The 15,688-nt window shown below is 47.0% G+C and overlaps 1 protein-coding gene and 1 non-coding gene across 2 annotated transcripts in view; both read right to left on the reverse strand.

The window, feature by feature from the left end:
- The window catches only part of LOC138535425 (P-selectin-like), an 899,675-nt gene that overhangs the window by 185,692 nt on the left and 698,295 nt on the right, over nt 1–15,688 (reverse strand). The window lies entirely within an intron of this gene.
- Nucleotides 6,129–6,281, reverse strand: LOC138565027 (5.8S ribosomal RNA). The gene has a single exon (XR_011300948.1). It is a non-coding gene; the product is annotated as a 5.8S ribosomal RNA (ribosomal RNA).

Here is a 15,688-nt window from a genome sequence, read left to right on the forward strand (position 1 = left end):
CATTGGACAATCTCTCCTCAATCCCTAGTGATCCATCCATTGTAAAAATATAACATGATTTACAGGAGGAAAGCATAGCTTTCGTTTCCAAACAACAGCCATAATTGGGTCTACAATTTAGACTTGACTGGTTTCAGGAGCTTGCAGGACAGGTATTGATCAGAGAAATTAAAACACAAATAAGGCATCAGAGCAGATAGTTAGCTCAACAATATGTCAGACCCTATGAAGTAGAAGCACTGGAAAGTCTCTTCCAGGGCAAATCTACAACAATATACAGTGGCAAAACCACTGTTGGAGTCACCAGGGATGGCCGGCACTCGGCCATATGGTCCAACAGCCCCAGCCAGGTGGCCGGTCGATCCCAGTCTTTAAAATAAAACAGGACAGATGGGCCATCAGCCCTGAGTGCATCCCTGCTGCTGTCCAGGTTTGGAGTTGCTCATGCCATCAGCTCCATCCTTGTGGCCGGGGCTTCGGCTGCCATCCACAGCCACCACCCAGCCTCTCCCCTCTTGCCACCTGTTGCTAGGATACCTCAGGCCTCCCCAAGGAAGGCAGGCTTCTGCCAATCTGTTGCCGGATGGGGCATGGCCATCTTGTCTGCTAGGCTGACCTGAAAGGGATACGGTAAACCACGAAATTGTATTGACTTGGCTGGAATAAGCTGGGATTACTGGAACTCTTTTAGCATGGTTCAAATCCTTCCTGGAAGGCCGTTCTCATACTGTTTCCTTTCAAGAATATTCTTCTTCCCCAGTGGAACTATTTTGTGGAGTTCGCAGCTGTCAGCTTTATCTCCCCTTCTCTTCAACCTGTTCGTCTGACTCCTGGTTGACCCTATTATGATATGTACAGTCCAGTTTTATTCTTATGCCGATGATACACAATTAGTGCTCCAGCTGGACTCCTCCCGAGCAGCGCAATTGCGGGACTGCTTAGAGAAAGTAGGCAGCTGGATGTTGGCCAACTGAAAAACTGAAGTTCTGATAGTCGTCTCTCAGGGGATGGATCATCGCTGGAATTCTCAGTATTGGCCTGAGTCACTTGGCCCCTGTCCGGTCCCTTGTGCCTCAGTAAAATGTCTGTGGGTTAAACTTCTTCCAAATGGATCACGAAAGGCTCAGATCTCTGCTATTTGTAATGCTGGTTTCGGAAAACTGAAGGCTCTTAGGAAGAGTCTTCCTCGGCTTCCCCCAGAAAATCGTACAACACTGGTGACGTCCACCATAATAGGCTCTTTGGACTACTGCAATTGTATCTACCTGGGACAGCCCAAGTACCAGATCCAACGAATGCAGGCACTTCAAAACTCTGCAGCGCGATTGGCACTTATGGTGCCTCGCTTTACTTCTTCATCAGCGCTGCTGCACCGTTTGCACTGGTTGCCGGTGGATGCCCAAATTGAATTTAAGATTCTGTGTGTTGTCCATTGAGCTGTGCATAATGTTGGTCCTCACTATTTAAAAGTGAAACTAGAAAGGTACTGCCCGTTGAGAAATCTTCGCTCTGCATCCCAGTTGCTTCTTAAAATCCCCAAATATCAGTGAAAGCGACTGGGTGGTCGCTCTTTCTCAGTTTTGGCCCCTAGCTTCTGGAAAACTCTCCTGTTATCTTTGAGATCACTTGTTGAATATCTCCCCTTGCGAAGAGTGTTGAAAACTCATTTATTTTAAATTGACTTGATTTCTCTTCTCTCTCTTCTGTATTTAGAGGATGAAGTAATGGTTTATTTCTGTGTTGCTGTCCTTTTAGCGCCTGGATGCCTTTGGGCCTTTGTCCGCACTCTATAAATTGTCAAATAATAATAAGCGCACTCAGAGTAGGTGGGAGCTTTCCGTGAACCCTGCGGAGCAGTAGGAACGACAGAGACCCTGGGGCTTGACGCCTGCAGCGCTTTTGACAAAAGCTTGGCTCAGAGGATGACTTTGAATGGATCACAGCGAGGTAGCTGCTCTTCCCTCATGAAACCCTGACCCAGAATCAGCTTGTCTATGAATGATTTAGCACCAGGTTCCCCACGAACATGCAGTGCACTATGGGTGAGAGAGGTGGCTGTCCATACTCGAGTGCAGAGGCAGGCAGTTTTATGCACCCACAAACAGGCCAGCTGTCCAAGGCCAACCAAGGCTCCACAGCGCTGCAGTATCATTACAGTTTAGGGGGGATTCTGACTTAGAGGCGTTCAGCCATAATTCACTCCATTGATTCCTCAGCCAAGTACATACACCAGATCTCAGAACCTGCGGTTCCTCTTTTACTGTGAGGGATTACTATTGCAACAGGACATCATCAGAAGGGTAAAACTAACCTATCTCATGACGGTCTAAACCCAGCTCACATTCCCTATTAGTGGGTGAACAATCCAACGCTTGGTGAATTCTGCTTCACAATGATAGAAAGAACTGATATCAAAGGATCAAAAAGTGACATTGCTGTGAACGCTTGGCTGCCACAAGCCAGTTATCCATGTGGTAACTTTTCTGACACCTCCTGCTTTAAACCCAAAATGTCAAAAGGATCATGAGGTCTGTATTCCTACTCAAAATCGTGATCAAGCAAGCTTTGGCTCTTCACGGGAGGTCTCTGTTCTTCCTGAGCTCACCTGCGTTATTGTTTGACAGGTGTACCGCCCCAGTCAGACTCCCCACCTGCCACTGTCCCTGTAATGAGTCATGCCCGAGCCCCCCTCCCCCCACTTATGCTACACCTCTCAAGTCTCTTCACAGTACCAGACTGGAGTCACGCTGTAATGGGTCAATCCCCACTGATTCTACCTCACCCATTCCCATGGTTGTGGTTTATCTAGATAGTGGGTAGGGACAGTGGGAATCTCATTCATCCATTCATGCGCCTCACTAATCCAATGATGAGGCATTGGGCTACCTTAAGAGAATCATAGTTTCTCCAGCCGTTTATCTGCGCTTCATTGAATTTCTTCACTTTGACACTTAGAGCACTGGACAGAAATCACATTGCATCAAACACCAGCAGCAGGCCTTTGTGATGCTTTGTTTTAATCCAACAGTCAGATTTCTCTAGTCCACACCAGTTCTCGGGGAAGAGAACAGCGAGAGGTGACCACTGCAGCCCGGGTGATGCACAGGAAGAGCCCGGCTCACGTCCAGAGCCGGTGGCGCCCCTAGGCTGGGCGGGGGGACAGCATACCCAGCCATGGGTCACATGCCCAGCCTAGCTTCACGGCCCTGACAAACCGAACCAGCCCTTACAACCAATCCTTATCCTGAAGCTACAGATCTGATTTGCTGACTTTCCTTTTCTACATTGTTTGAAAATGCCAGAGGCTGTTCACCTTGGAGTCCGGCTGCGGGTATGGGCACGGCTTGAGATTTCCATTATCTTCTCCAAATTTTCAAGGACCAGCAAGAGCTCACCGGACGCTGATGGACCGCAACATTTGACAAGGGTCAGGCCCTCTCCCGGGTTGTACTCATTGAAGGGTACCCTCCCCTTCCCAAAGAAAAGAGAACTCTCCCCGGGGCTCCTGCTTTATTCCCCAGGGTAGTTTGCGGTACCGCATTGGACTTCACAGGGGCGCCCATCTCCGCCACTCCAGGTTCAGGGATCTGAACACGACTACCTTTCAATCGGCTCAGGGCAAAGGAAGCCATCGCCCATCCCTCGTGAATAGTGCTCACCCATCTTTTAGGACTGACTCACCCATATTCAACAGCTGTTCACATGGTACCCTTCTCCACTTTGGCATTCAAAGTTCTCGTGTGAATATTTGCTACTGCCACCAGCATATGCACCTGCGGCGGCTCCACCCGAGCCCTCACCCTGAACTACTGTGCAAACTGCAGCGGCGCTCCTACTCATTGCGGCTTAGCCACCATCTCACTCTACACCAGTGCCGGGCAGGTATAGGCCCGACGCTCCAGCACAATGCATTTTCAGGGCTAGTTGATTCGACGGGTGAGTTGTTACACACTCCTTAACAGATTCTGACTTCCACAACCACCGCCCTGCTGTCTATATCAACCAACACCTTTTCTGGGGTCTGATGAGAGTCTGCATTGGGCGCCTTAACACAGCCTTCACTTCATCCCGGAGAACCAGTTCTGCTTACCAAAAGTGGCCCAGTGGGTAATCTCATTTGATGTCCAGCTCCACACAAGCCGGTCTTCTTACCCATTTAAAGTTTGAGAAATAGGTTGACATTGTGTCACCACCAAGAACGCCAATCATTTGCTTTATCAGATAACACTGGGGTTTCCAACCTTCAGCTATCCAGAGTTGATTAGTCTTATATCCAGTTTGAATGATGGATTTGCACATCAGGACCGCTACATACCTCCATCAGAGTTTCCTCTGGATTCACCCTGTTCAGGCATAGTTCGCCCTCCGCAACGGAATCCAAACTCAGCCAGACTGCCTGGCCCTCACCTTCATTGGCATTAAGCACTTTATGTTAGCATTTATCTATTGCCCTTTGAGCACTGTCTTCGACACAAATATGGCATTTTCTATGCCTGACAGTGCACTAAAGATCTGCTTTTAGAATTGATTATGCTTATATACATTTTTATGATATTATTGTTTGATTCAATTTTATTATATTGTAATTTTAGATCCTAATAAAATATGTTTAAATTGATTTGATTACCTGACTGAGCCTATTTTGAGTCGATTGAATTAACTTGAATTTTGTTTTCCCCATGTCGACCACCCCTTTTCATTTTCTGAATTCATTTGTTCCCCTGGTCCACGGTGTAGGCGACACCTATATATTTGAACTTTCCTCACCTTCATTGTGCCACAAGGTTTGTTCGGCCTTCCAATTTGCACACGTGTTAGACTCCTTGGTTTCTGTTTTAAGACGGGTATCTGACATCAACACACAGTGCGTCACGGTTGGGGCGCAATGAGGACAGTCAACCCCAGTCGACAGATGCTGTAGGCTCAGGGGGCCCTGTCAACAGGGGCTGCAACGGTTGCCGGAGGAGGATGCAGAAGAGGTGGTCAACCTCGCTTGGCCCCACAGACATAGTAAAGCTGTTGCCAGGGGGCTGTAACACTCTCTGCTGGTGTTCCCCAGGGCCTTCCCAGCTGACTTGAAGCCGGTTACAGTGCACCGGCATGGAGGAAATGTGCCCTATGGGGGCTAGGTTTAGCCAAGTGCCAGTTGTGGGATCTTATCCGGTGTTCTGGGTGACCAACCTGCCCCCTGTGCTGAATACTCCACATGGACTGCAAAGACCCCACCTGTTTACTTCTTGATGGTTTCATGAGCTCTCTCTTTAAAGTTCATTTAAACTTTTCATTATGGGACGTGATGGCTATTGGTCTTGTGGCCGTATTTAACTTTAGATAGAGTTTACCACCCACTTTGGGCTGCATTCCCAAGCAACCTGATTTTGAGAAGACCCAAACCTGGTGCGCTGGGAGCCAATGTAAGCCTAAACCTGTCCAATGGGCGAGCCTCAAACAGACACACCTGGGCCTACTGAGTGATGCTGGGGAGGCTGTCTTCTGTATACCACATTAGCCACCCATGACAGGATGGATATTTAGCGCTGGGCTCTTCCCTCTTAACTGGCCACGTCTGAGTGAAACCTGGTTTGTTTCTTTTCATCTGCTCAGTAATATGCTTAAATTCAGTGGGTTGCCACGTCTGATCTGAGGTCGTAGTCAGGAGCCGAACTTGGGTAGCCGGGCCTTGGGCTCAGGGCTGTTGGGGGGTTTCCTGTGCCCTGCACCTCTGGCACGGCAGAGTGTGCACTGTCCCAATCTGCACCGAAGTCCACCTGAGGAGAGGTTGCCTGACAGATGTGGCCTGGTGGCCTGTGTTCCAGGGGCATCTCACGCAGGCAGCCGTAGGACACCACAGTCATACACATGCAGCATAGCCAGCTGCTCCGGTGGGGAGGTGTGTTGGGTTTTAGGCCACTGCCACCCCAGGGCAAGCCAGACACCTGTCCCTTGCAACTCTACAAGGAGGGGAAACGGGGAAGCCTGGACGCTTGGGCAACAAGTATTTGCACCAGGTCCAGGGATCCTGCATGGTGCTGATTAGGGTCTGACCTTAAGGGGACAAAGCAGACAGGGTCCTAGAAATGGCACTAGTCAAACCCCGGAGAGGGTCCTTGAGGTAACTGATGTTGAAGCGACCCTCAGACAGACATGTCCTGGGAGGAACTCAGGGCTGCAAGGTGCGTTCAAAGTGTCCATAATCAATGTGTCCTGTAATTCACACTCATTCTCACAGTTAGCTGCATTCTTCATCGATGTGCGAGCCCAGTGATCCATCGGCAAGAGTCACAGGCAACTTTTTCCCAGACATTGACCTGACCTGCCGGTGCAGAAGAGGCTGTGGGGAGGCAGTACAGCCCTTCCCTCCTGCACTTTGTGCCGGCCTGACGCCCTGTCTAGCTTCCCAAATTAGGAGTCAGCCAAGGCCATCAGGGTTTTAAACAAATGGGTTCCAAGCAATCAGCTCAGGAAGCTCGACTGGCGTCTTTTGCAGCAGTGTGATGGGGCTTCCCAGAGCAACAGAGGCAGGCCCGTGTTTGTCTGGCTCACCCAGCAATCGCTCATCCCCTGACCATGACCTCCTGCCCTATAAGGAATAGAGAGGAAGGCCTCAGGTGGCAGGTGGTTGGGTGGCGCCGCAAGAGTCTTCAAAACTAAGCTTGGCCGCTCAGGGCTGAGCTCCAGGTACCTTGAAAGGAGGGAAGGTCCCCCACTGCAACAGTGAGTCTGAGCTTCACTCATCCACAGTGGTGGTTGGCCGAAAACTCGGTACCCGCCCGTTGAGTAGGCCTGGCTGTGCCATGGCTCATAGCTCACCCAGCGTGCCAGGCCCAGTTCCACCTAGGGGGTGTCCTTCAAGAACAGTCAGGTTTCGCTTGGCACCTGGCTGCCTCTAATCGGGACTTCCCTTCTCACCGGGGCCCTGGCACCACCCGCCTGCTAGTGGGTCAGAGAAAAAGCACCCAGCACGGCACTGTGGATCAGGGTCAGCTTGGAATGGGATGCCATCCATGGCCTCCTCTGTGGTGTGTGGTTGGGGATCTCCCAGCATGTTAACCCAGCCCTGCTGGACCTCCCTGTATGTCTGCTGGGTCATGGCGCCTACAGTGAAAGGGATCCCATCACCAGCATCTGGCCCCCAAAGCATCCTGACCGGACCATAGCGCAAAGGGTGCGTATCTGTGATGCAACCGAGGTCGACACCGTGGCTCTCCTAATGCCCCCCTGCCGTTAATGATGCTTCTGCAGGTTCACCTACAGAAACCTTGTTACGACTTTTGCTTCCTCTAGTTAGTCAAGTTTTAGCGACACTCATTCAGGGACATTGCCAACCCTGGTGGGACTGATCTGAGGACTTAACTAAACCATCCAATCGGTAATAGCGATGGGCAGTGTCTCTTCATCAACACAATCTCATGACCCACACTTACTGGGAATTCCTCGTTCATGGGAAATCATGGGAAATCATTGCAATCCACAAACCATATCACAAATAGAGTTCAGCAGGTTACCTGCACCTGTAGGTGAAGGGTAGACACACGCTGATCCATCCAGTGCAGAACATGTACAGCCCTGGACATCTAAAGTCATCACAGACCTGTTATTGCTCGATCTTGTGTGGCTGCAAACCAATTGGTCCTCTAAGAAGTTGAACCCCAACTGCTGGGGGTCGCAAAACTAGCTAGCATTGAGGAGTCTTGTTTGTTGTTGGAATTAACCAGACAAATCAGTTTCACCAACTGAGAATGGCCCTGCACCACCACCCACAGAACTGAGAAAGAGCTATCATCTGTTAATTCTTTCCATATCCGGGCCCAGTGAGGTTTCCATGTTAAGCCACAGGCTCCACTCCTGGTGTTGCCCTTCCGTCAATTACTTTAGGTTTCAGCTTTGAAACTATACTCCCCTCTTCCCCGTAACCCAAAGACGTTGGTTTCCCGGACACTGCTCGGAGTGTCATGGGAATAACAATGCTGGGTCCATAGTCAGCATTCGTTTATGGTCAGAAATATGACGGTATATGATTCTCTTCGAACCTATGACTTTGATTAATGAAAACATTCTTTGAAAATGTTTTCGCTTTGGTTTGTTTTGCGCCGGTCCAAGAATGTCACCTCTAGGGGCACAATACTAATGCCCCTAGCTGTCCCTCTTAATAATAGAGTCCTATTCTGTTATTCCTATCTGGAGTATTCAGGTACCCGGCCGACTTTGACATTTTTTTAAGTAAATGCTTCGGACCACCAGGGACACTCAGTCAAGAGCTTCAAGGGGATGCCAAGAGGCAGGGGCTGGGGCAGGCTGTAGCTCGCCTCACGGCAGACTGCCAGCTCGATCCCAAGATCCAACTACAAATGTTTTAACTGCAGCAACTTTAATATACGCTATTGGATCTGGAATTACTGCGGCTGCCTGCCCCAGACTTGCTCCCCAAAGGATTTAAAGTGTACTCATTCCAGTTACAGGGCCTTCAATGAGTCCTGTATTGTTAGTTTTTCATCACTACCTCCCGAGAGTGGGTATGGGTAATTTGGGCGCCTGCTGCCTCCCTTGGATGTAGTATCCGTTTCTTAGGCTCCCGATCTCAAACACTGATTCCTGTTACCATGGTAGCCTCAGAAAGTACCTACAAAAGTTGATAGGTTAGACATCCGAATGTATTGCTGGCATCACAGGAACGTGCTATCAGCCCGAGGTTCTCTAGAGCCACCAAAGCGGCAAGGCAAGCCTCGATTTATCTTGGTTTGATAAATGCACCCATCTCGAATCAATGTCTCAGTTTGCCACATATAGGCAATTTACAGCCAAATATTTTTGACTAGTTTGGCCTTGGCAAAGATAGGTGTAAATGCTGCACTGTTTGATGGGGAGCCTAGGACCTTGAATTCTGTGAGTGTATGTCGAAACGGGGAACAGGAAATATTGGGGTATAGTGTGACGCATCCTATCCAGATGCTTTGCTGGTCCATGATTGCAGCACATGGCTACATCTGTCCCTATCTGTTGGTTTGGCGTGAGATAGCAATGTTGCAGTCAACGGGAGAGCCTAGGGCTGTTACATCCTTGATGTGAACACAGACTGGAATCCATTAGCTTTGCATGTTTCGCAGCTCACTCCTTCACCCCTTGTCTAAAGAATGGCTGTTGTGAGTTATGGTAGAGTGGGTGCAGGATAAACAGTGTGGTAGAAAGATAGCTCCCTGTGAAGTCTACTGAATGTTCACTGCCACAAATAGGGAGCAACTTCACCATAACTTCCTCTTTGATAGGTTCGAAAGATTATTGTGACAAGTTCAGAAGTGCAACACAAAAATAAAGCATTGACAATGCCAACCATTTCGGCTTTTGTGTAGGCATGGCAAAGGCATTTTCCAGTCCCTGCCATAGTGGTATTAACTGGCCACCTTAAGCAGCTGCAAAAAGGTGCCAATACCTGGGTATATAATAGCAAAGGCCTAATACTTATAAACACGCCAAAACTGTTGGCTTTGTCAGTGCTTGTTTTTAATAGGATGCTGTACTGTGGCTCCTGCTCGGTACACCATGCAGTTGTTGGCGGTGATGCGTGGAGGATTCCAGAGTGGAGCGTGGAAGAGAGACGTTTGGAGAGGACGGAGAGAGAGGCAAAGGCTGGCTGTGCTCAAAATATCATTTAAGGTATCCTAAAATAAATACAGCATTATAACTTACTCCGCCTCTGCGTGCAGTTTCACTACAATTATGGTGACGAGTGCCTGATGCGCCCGGTGAGCCCCACGGCGACCTCTATACCAGTGTGATATTCCACAGCGGCCCAGTGTTGCAGCGTGTTTGGACAAGTCAACAGCAATACAAGGTGAGCCGACAAGCAGTTTTTTCCCCCTGATACTGACGCAGCCTACGTTCATGCGGAACACTTCAAGAACTTTACCATATCTCCTTGTATAAAGTGCAACACATATTTATTTCAGTGCAAAAAGCCCTGGGGCATATAGGTGCTAGTTACAGTAAGTGCTTGTTGAAGTACATAGGTATTAATGTGTATTATGATTACAGCATAGTGAAGGTTGTTGGGAGCATACTCTGACATGCCTCATCTCCAGTTGCAGGGGGCTACATCAGGCATGCACACATAAGGACAATATAGGTGCAGGTGTACAGACTGGCAAAGCCTCACCTCATGTTACGGCGGGCTACATCAGTCGTGCACACATAAGGACAATATAGGTGCAGGTGTACAGACGGGTGCTTAAACATAAATGAGGGAAAGATAAGGGGGTGAAGAGGGGAAGGGACAAGCATGATGGGGAAAGAAGAAGTAGGTCAGAAAGAGAGCAATGGATACAGGAAGACAAGCAAACAAAGTCCACAATTAACCAGGGGCAAAAACTATGCAACAGGTGCAGGATATAGGAAGCACTAACCAGATAACTAATACAGTACAACTGGAGGGTGCACAGATGGAAGCATACACTGTTCTGCTTTGGATGTGAAGCACCGAAGTCAATATGAAGGCACACCTAGATTCGCATTTGGCCAAACCATCAGAAATCGATACAAATTGAGCAGTGCACAGATGGAGCATAGCTGGTGAAAGACTCCGTGTACGACCGATGCAGGGCCCTGTTTGTTTAGGCGGCAAGTCAGACTTCGAGAGAGTCACAGAGCAAACTAGAGGAGAGGCAAAGGTCATGGCTGGTAAACAGAATAATGCTCACCAGAGAGTTGTTGATGTCAAGGAACAGCTCCTGAGCAAATGTAGAAAGTCAGAATAGAGACAGCAGCACAAATTACTGTAATGCTGCTAGTATATGCAACCAATGACTGCTTCACAGCCCCAGCAGCTTCAACCTAGTGTGAGCCTGTGTGCAACTAATAGTTACATGGACTAACAAGAAAGATCTGTATTAAAAGCATACTAATCATCACACAACAAACCTGTAAAGCTATGAATGACAGTTGGCAACCACTCTGCCAGCCTCAACCATTGGAGAACACAGTGATTAATAAGCAGTTAATTTATTTTGGAGATAAGTCACCTTTTGCAAGAACAATGTTACGATATCTGCTCTGACAATCACCATCCCTCACCATAACAATGGCATTCAATAGTGTATGACCACCAGCCTTCTTTTTACCAGAGATAGGGGAACCTACTGTACCTTGGAAGAGATTGATAAAGTCATTCAAGCACTATGCCAAATGTGGTATGTGGCACCAATTACAGTGTCGAGAGAAGGAAATCTCTTCTGTTAAATTGTCCTGGTCCTGCAGGACTAGAGAAATTTGAAGACTTATCAGGCTACCCAGCGGACAAGTTTGAAGATCTGAATGAATATGAAAAGGTGGTCAGAAAGATGAGTAAACACTATGATAAGAAATTGAGTACAATATTGGAACACTACAAGTTTGGAAAAAGAGTACAGGAAGAAAGGGAAAGCATGGATCAATACATTACAAGCCTGAGGAAGGTGACCAGGACATGCAATTTTAACAGTCAACTAGATGAACGCCTCAGGGATCAGTTCATCTTGAGCGCAATAGTGTGAAAGTCAGGTAAATACCATGGTCAGAAGATGACCCCCCACTGGATACAGTCCTAAGAGTTGCCAAAGAAGTGGATCACACAGAAAAATGTGTCAAAATCTTAGAGGACAGGATAAAAGACACAGATTGAAAAGGAGAGATTGCACCACAGTTGACAACAATACGTAACTTAAATGATGCTGTATCGGCAATTAACGATAGCACATTCGTGAAGAAGAAACCTGGAGAAAGAAACCAGAGATCCATATGGAAAGATGATAGGAGAGGTAGGATGGCCTTCCGCACAAAGAGATGGAGCAGCCCGAGGCAGAGTATCTCAAGGAGATGTTTCAGGTGTGATAGTGCAAACCATTTGGCAGACAATCCAGAGTATTGTGCCCTGAAAATCATCTGCCGAATCTGCAAAGGGTCATATTGCAAGGTGTTGCAGGAACAAGAAGTCTACTACTAATTGGATTGGCAGTGATCATAGTGAAGAGGAGGGCGATGAATGCATATTGCTGATGGTGGACGCATTTGAAGAAGAAATGGATAGTCTTAAGACCTCAGTATCTATTGACGTTGTCAAGATGTCCAGGATGTTTCATTCAGGGGCCAAATGTACACTTCTGCCACAGAGTCAATTTGAAAGACTAGGACATGATTACCTTAATGAAGTGGATATCAGAGCATATAGAGGGGAGAGGATTGAGTTAGTAGGGTGCTTCTGGGCCACCTTAAAGTTCAAAGATGGAGAAGCCAGAGGTAAAGCCTACATGACAAAGAAAGGCAAGACTGCCTTGTTGAGGTGGACACACATCAAAGGAAACTCAGAGTGAGACTGGACCCAAATGCAGAGGAGGCAGAGTTGGCCATTGCAAATGTTAGTAATATGGTGGAAGAAGTATTTCAAGCCAAGATAGTCTGTGTACATGGATTTGTGTAAAAAATAAAGATGAAGGACAATTGCATACCTGTAGCACAGAAACTACGCACCATCCCTCTGCCGATGAAGGAGGAAGTCAAGCAAGAATTGAAGAAATTAGAAGATCAAGGCATCATAGAGAGCATAGATGCAGCAGAATGGGTGTCACCTTTGGTAGCCCTGAGGAAAAGTTCACGGAAACTCAGGATCTGTGTGGAGATGAGGTAACTCAATAAATGCGTGGTTCCAGAGAGACACCCATTACCCAATATTCAGGAAATTATATCAACCATAGGTCCTGCAGAATATTTCACCACGTTGCACCTCACTTCCGCTACCATCAAGTGAAAGTACATGATGAATCCAAGCGTTTAACAGCTTTCATCACTCCTGAAAGACAGTTTCAGTACAAACATATGCCGTTCAGCCTTGTGTCAGCAGCCTTAGTTTCGAGTGGATTATGCATTAAACTGTTCAATGAAGATGAGGGCATCTTGTGCTTCCAAGATGATATTCTAGTCTATGCAGACAATCTCAGACCCCATGACGAGAGATTGAATGGAGTGTTTAAGAAATTGTGTGCCACGGGAATGACATTAAGCTGAGAGAAGTGCATGATCAATAGGCAGGAGATCGAATATATGGGGCCATGTAATCTCTGCTGATGGAATACGCCCCAAAAGACAGTTAGCGGAAGCCATTGAGAACATGCCCAGCCCTGTATGTCATGAAGAAGTATGAACATTTTTAAGGATGGCTGAGTACTACTCTAAATTCATTTGCAACTTTGCGAAGCATACTGTTTCCATGCGTGAGCTGATCAAAATGAAGGCAGTGTTTGTTTGGAGTAGAACATGTGAAGAAGAATTCAAGTTCATTAAAGAGGCTTTGACGAAAGCTCCAGTGCTGCAGAATTTCAAAAATAACAGAAAAACAATCATAACGACAGACGCACACTGATCATAAACCCCTTGTAGATATAATCACTTCGAAAGGTTTAGAGAGAGTCTCAGCTCGCATTAGGAGATGGGTATCTCAACTGCAGGAATACACGTGTCTAGTCAAATATCTACCAGGTGTGAGGACATTTGCAGCAGACTATCTGTCGAGAATCACGACTGTGGAGGAGTTAGGTGATGAGGAAAAGGATCAAGAAGTAGTTTTGGGAATAACATTTGTGCCTGTGCCACGAGAAGAATTGGAAGAAGCCATGAGGCAAGACACAATTTTGAGTAAACTTAAAGAAGAATTTGAAGAAGACAAGCCTTGCAGAAGAAGAGCATTCAAGGAATTAGGATTGTCGCCTTTCTGGAATGTAATAGATGACTTGTGTGTCCAGGAGTTAATGATAATGTGGTTCAACACGATTATTCCCCCTGAAAAAGTCAGAGAACAAATTATAAGGCTTGGTCATGAAGCTCACCGGGGAATTGTTAAAACGAAGCAGAGGATACAAAATGACTACTGGAGGCCAGCCTGTGACGCACAGATTGAGAGAATTGTCAGGAATTGTATCCTTTGCAACCATAGTGATAAGTTGTGTGTGGGTTCCAGACATCCCATGGTTATCACAGATTTTCCAGAGCGGCCGTGGGACAAGTTAGGAATGGATGTGCTGGGTCAGGTGTGGAGTGATGGGGTGCAATCTTTCTGCCTGGTAGTCACCGGTTTACTTACCAGGTGGGTTAAAGTCTTGATAAAACTAATGGTAGGGATTGGAAGGGGACAGTGAGAGATGTGGTTGTTGCTCACAGGATCACTCCACATTGCATAATGAGTGTGTCCCCATTTGAACTTTGCAGATGGAGGAAAGCCAACACGAAACTAGTGCCTGCTTGGATCACCAGAACTATTGATGTGGAGAGCAAATTGGGGAGAGTGACTGAGAACATCAGAATCATTCTGATGAAGAAAACAAGAGCACACGATTGTGCCGGTGTGGGTAGGAATACTATTCGTCCTTCTATAGGAGATATGGTGAGGATTAAATGACCTCCCACTCTCAGAAATGTGTGCAGTAGGTGGACTAAGCCCAATAAGGTGAAAGAAGTGTTCAAGCATGTTACCTGATTGGATGATGGGAGAGTTTGGAACATGGAGATAAAGTCTCTTTTGAGAAGAAAGGAAAGGAGAGAGAAAGAGAATGATTCTGGCAGGAATGGGAGAGTTGATAAAGGAGGTGAAGGTGCAAGGAGGAGAGTGTTGGAGTCCAATGGCAGAGGTTTTTCCTTGCCTAACCATACAGCTGGGAAATATTTCTGTTCAAGATCCAGGAGGTGCTATCAAAGCCTAAGCATCTCATCAAGTATGTGTGAAGGAAGGACTTCCTTAGTGCTCCCGACAGAAAGAAGAATCTTTGTGCAGAGGAGGGGATGTGTAGTGTGGCTCCTGCTCGAGATACCACACGGTTGTCGGAGGTGACGCGTGAACGATTATAGAGAAGAGCATGGGGGAGAGAAGGTTGGAGAGGACAGAGAGAGAGGCGAAGGCTGGCGGGGCTCGAAATGTCATTTAATTTATCTTAAAATAAATACAGCACTATAACTTACTCCGCCTTTGCGTGCAATTACACTACAGATGTCAATGAAGAACACTCATAGTGCTTCTAAATTGAGAGGCTGAAGGCAGACCGGGTTAAGACATTTTTATAACACGAGTACCACATTTGGATCTTCAATTAAGCCATTAACTCTCAGAAGACTGCTTTGAAAAAACACTGGCGGGCACTTCAAGCACAAGGTTAGATGGTAAGGCTTGACAGAGTATGTTTTGGGTGGGGAGGAGCAGCGACAGGGTGGGAATTGTCATAGCGATCAGCATGGCCATGGGCTGTCAATGGATAGTTAAATAACCAAAAACACATACAACTTGTGTGTCCCTCCTCATATGCCATTTCGCCCCAGCTGTACTCTAATGCTTTATTTTCGGCTTATAGGTGGCACCAATCACCACTTAATAGCCAAAACTAGTACTTGGTACTTTAGCCCATGTGGTTTTGGGCAAGGAATGGGAGTTTTATTATGGAAAAAAAAACATGTGTTAAGGGATTCTGGGATGTGGGGGTACATGCCCATGTTAGTGGAATTAGCAAAATAAGGGATTCTCTCAGTTTTTTTTACCCCCACCTAAAAATGCTTTGCACATTTTTTACTGCTCATCAGCTCAGTAGGAGCTTTAATGCAGTGATGTACTTTAAAAGCAGTTCAAGTAAAATGAAAAGGCATGCTTCAAAAGTCAAAAAGAACAGTTCCAGAACTGTGAAAA

This window comes from Ambystoma mexicanum, chromosome 1q (assembly GCF_040938575.1).
Source record: "Ambystoma mexicanum isolate Mex_15411 chromosome 1q, UKY_AmexF1_1, whole genome shotgun sequence".
Lineage (NCBI taxonomy): Eukaryota > Metazoa > Chordata > Amphibia > Caudata > Ambystomatidae > Ambystoma > Ambystoma mexicanum.